The sequence below is a fragment of the Dipteris shenzhenensis genome, chromosome 27, assembly GCF_047967505.1.
Source record: "Dipteris shenzhenensis isolate YYH24624 ecotype China chromosome 27, Dip_SZ_1.0, whole genome shotgun sequence".
NCBI lineage: Eukaryota > Viridiplantae > Streptophyta > Polypodiopsida > Gleicheniales > Dipteridaceae > Dipteris > Dipteris shenzhenensis.
The window spans coordinates 24512479-24517357 of NC_141622.1; positions in this window are offsets into that span (position 1 = coordinate 24512479).

The window sequence follows — 4879 nt, forward strand, 5'->3', positions numbered from 1 at the left end:
TGAGTTCAAACTTCTAGAGCAAGCAATGGTGGATGTAACTAAGGATGATGAAACACAAGCCTTGAGTGCACGGGAATTAAAAAAAATTGAAGAAGATTAAGGTCGATCCACTGCAGTTATGCTAGAAGCTCTTGCTAGCAAACCACGACATGAAATGCAAAAGGCTAGTACTGCAAGAGCCACGGTTCCAAGCAGTAAAAAAAGGCATCGTCCCACAGTAGAGAGAGATAATGTGGATGAAAAACGGTTAAAAGAAGAGAAAGATGAAGAAGACTCAGAACCCGAGGCTGAAGATGATCAGGATGAACTCACATCAATCAAAAATCTTAATCTGCGTCTTAATGAAGCAGTAACAGATGATGATGTGGGATATATCTGGGGTCAAAAGACGTGGTTTGTGAATGCCAAAGATGTGGAAGCTGCAGCTGTCTTTACTAATAGCCGAAGCCTTGATATATCCTATGCACTGCAAATATACGAGGCTTTGATAGATGGTAAGAAACCTGTGGCAAGCAATGTGGTCCTGTGCCCAATAATGTTTTGTCTAATCAAAAATAGTTTTCTGGATCAAATAACATTTACAGGGCCTACACATTTCGAGGAAACCTTCAGTCGATTCTTTAAAGACACTCTTAAAAATATTCCACATGAACAAGGTGAAGAGGCACAAGGTGAGAATATGCTAAAGGAAGCAAAGAAGGAATTCCTCCTTCATTGCAGATTCCAGCCCATTGATGGTCAACATTGGGCTTATGCTTGTAATCAGATCGCAAAAGAAGCAAAGGAGGTCAAAAGACTCACTTCAGAACAATTTGCAAAGATAAGTTCATTCCATTATTATCCTGCAACAATCTATATATTCAAGCATGAGATCAAGTATTTGATTGAGTCCGAAAGACTTAATCATTATGTCCATGGAAAGCGTAAGATATCCTCAACATCAGAGGTCTTACAGAAGGCAAGGGTTATATGGACAACATTTGGTTCTCCAAATTTGAAGCAAAAGGTCACAAAAGCAAACGCCGGCACACTCACAAACTTCTATACTTCTTTGAGTGCAGTTGTGCCTAGGGAACTCAAGAGCGAGAAGAAAATATGACAAGCCTCAAGGTGGTGAGGGACAGATATGCCGACTACACTTCTATCATATTTCGTCCTGTTGAAGTGTTCAATGAGATGCTTGAAACGTGCATTGCTTGTGAGCGTGGACAGTTGACCTATGAAGCTCCTTTGTTTATCTCCGAAAAGTCAAAGGTAATGGATAAGAAGGAGTTGACGGCAAGGATGTGGAGGCCTATAAAGTACTTACCTGACAAGTATGCATCCATGGCAGCACAAAAATTTTTAAAGAAAGAATGGTTTTTTGGAAAGAAAGACAAAGACCACTGCATGGAAGAATGCATCAATGTATAGGTGAGGCGTGATGCAGTGCATAGTGCCATTAAGTATTTGCTATCAGAGAAACAAATTCCACTTACTCATTGTAACATTGACTATAATGTGGTCAAGCATATAGCTTCTTTGTCTACACCCAAGGTAAAGCTATGGGCAAATAGGTGGATTAAAAAGGATGAAGATGGGTTAGAAATAGTAACCTCTTACATGAGAAAAGAGATCCCACAACAGGTGGTTGCATATGTGGAAAGATTAATCAGCGAGATAAGGATGCCGACAGATATGCACCAAAGCTTTCAATTCAATGTAGAGGTTACAGCAGAGTCTGGAAAGCTTGTGAACTTCAAGGGAGTTTTAGAAGATGACTTCATCAAGAATGAGTCAGCATGGGATAAGCCACAACTATTCTTTATCAATGAAGTTTCTAGCAATGATATCCATAACTTCATTGATAGAATAGTATAGACCACCATTAGCAAAGTGGCAATTTGCAACATTGTCATTTTTGTTGATAAAAATGACAAAGAAGCCATGTAGGTTAGTCTAGAGCGAGCATATTCATCAGATTTGAAGATCTATAGTGGTGTTTATGCAGCAAAGAGAGGCAAGAGAGAATGTGGCATAGCGATTCAATCTCTTGAATCATTCTTTTTGTGTATGCGGAGTCCCAACCCTGATCACTCCTTACAAAAGAACATAAGAGGGAATTCAAATAATTTGAGATTGATGCTAGAAGAGCAAGATATTCCCAGGTCCATACATTATAAAAAAAACAACTATGGAAGTCCTACAAAAAGTGGGAGTCTCTTGCTTACCATGATGGAGAATTTGCTACTGGCAGGTTGGGAGGTCATCTTGTGCAGGATGGGATATTTATTTGAGGATCTCCTCAGAAAAGGCAACTCCACAAATATTATTGAAAACAAGCATTTCATGGCTTATTTTCAGCTTCAAGCAGATCTAACCACAAGCTATGAAAAAGAGATAGAGCACAAGGACACTGATGACATGGATGATTACCTTGAAGATCATAATGTCCTAGTTGATGATGATGAAAAGATGGACTTACATGACCCATTCAGAGAGAGGTTGGTGGATGAAGACAAAGATGATGATGCCTTCTTTGATAATTATGGCTCGCAGGGTTATGTAAAAAGGCCACTACGACAATACTTAGCGGTATGAACTCTCTATTTCTCAACTAAATACAATTTTTTAAATAAGATTTAAATTTAAAGATAATGAATATAATCTCTCATATTTGTTTATAGGCAATAGAGGGAGAACAAATGGATGAAGTCAATATGGAGGCACTCCCTTCTACTTCAGCAATGCAACCACCTCTAAATTTGATTGAAGAATCCCATGAGCACAAGAGCTTTAAAGACACCATGGAAAAGTAGAATGACCACAAACATAGAATACAAGCTATGACAGAGACCCATTTTGCAAATTTAGTTGCATTGGATAAAATGGAGAGCTCATTTGAAGTTAGGATCGTTTTGAAACGAGAACCTCAGTATTCGAGCTTTGGTAGAGAGGAGGTTTCAATCCTCTCCAATCCTTTAAAAGAGGTTAATGATAATGTTATCCTTGCCATTCTCAGGTAACGTTTGTTTATTTGTTGCTACTTCAATGAGCTAACATTTGTTTATTTGTTTACAGTGTAGTTATATAGTGTAGTTATATATTAGTTTCCTAGTGTAGAATGCAAATCAATTCTATGAGCTAACGTTTGTTTATTTCTTGGTGCAGTGTAGTTATTTCTCAGCTTCCTAGTGTAGTGCAGAATCGTGTCTACATTCTTGATGCTCTCCTTTCTTCTATTCTTAGCTCTCCTCAAAAGACTATAGAAGATGTTTATACTTGGTTAAGCCCTTTGAATTTAGATGGGGTGTGAGTCATCTTTATGCCTTATCATGAGGAGTAAGTATCAACTCCAACCTTATTTTTACTATTTCTTTGGCAAGTTTGTGTAAAACAATAATCATTTTTATTCTGGTTGTGTAGCTCACATTGGAGTCTGATCGCTTGGGATCTTGAAGTCAACTGTTTGTGGTTTGTGAATTTAATGGAAGGCTATCATGCCAAATCCCCAAGGTAATTATTCTCTTAATATTTTTGTTACTTTCTTATTTTGTATCTTATGATCATGACATATTAATGTATTTAATATGTCATGATGGACAGTGCTGCATATCAGCTAGTATCTGCTATCAGAACAACCACGTCATTTTTTCTAATTTGATTTTTTAAAATTTTAGTTTTTGACTCAAAGTTTTGTTTTATAAGAGCCTCTTTTTTTTAAATCCTTTATCCAAAATTATCTCACAAAACGAATTCGGACAGTGCACGAGTATGTGGTGACCCATGTCCTTATGTCACTAGGGGGTGAAGAAATTTATTGGCTGAGAATGTAAAGTGAATGAGGGTGAGAATTTCTCTATAAAGGAGACCTCTCTCCTCCCTCTCCAACATTTGGTTCTTTCCTTTGTAGTTATGCCATCACTCGTATCTAGCTTTGCCTATCTTTTCCCTTCTCCCTAGAGCATTAGGCTCTCACTTTGTACCCCTCTTCTTGCTTTTGATGTTCTGAATAAAGTTCATGCTTCCTTTTTGTCATCCGTCTTCCATCTCCTCTCTCCTTGCTCTAAAGCTTAGTGTACCCACATGAGTGAGTCATTTCTAGATCTGTGTTAAGGGTATTCTCTACTCCCCTGGGTGACCTCAATTTGCCATGTATCTGCGAAGCTACTTCTCTACTAAGTCCTCAAAGTTAGATCATAATATTTCTCAATTGATGGTGGTTGAGTTTGCCGATTTGAAATTACATTTGGTAAATGCATGGCTACCTAGAGGCCATAAGAGTGAAGAGAGTCCTCGAGATATAATTGGGATTACTTGGCTATGAATGCCATGAAAGGGGACACTATCACAATGAGTGTCCTGATTGAAGCAAAAAAAAGAAAAGACATTAGCAATGATGGAAGAAATTCCCTTACGAGGGAAAGAGGAAAGTCTCATGATGGAAGAAACAAAACAAGCGAAGGAAAAGGATTCAGAACTTCAGGTCTAGAATCTTATAGTGAAACATAGTGAAATTGTGCCTTCTACTCCTCAAAGGAAAGCAAGATCTTTGAAAATGGAAGAGAGCGTAGGGCAACCAATAGTTGTGAAGGTCATCCCAACAAAAGGTGAATCCTCAAGTGGGTTTGGATCCTCCACTCTTGAACTTCTAAAAGAAATGCCAAACTCGGGGGAGTCAAAGATTCATTCATTTCCATCCTTGGATAAGGATACCTCTACCTCTGTTCTATTGGGTGATGTTTCTCCCCCTACAAAACATGATGAGTCTTTTGAAGGAGTTTCTGGATTGTTTGTTGAAGACTCATGTGGTGATCAAGAAATCTTGATTGTTGACACACATGAATGTGAAGCAAAAGGTGAATATGAAAATCTTGAAAATGTTCCTTTATCATTCATA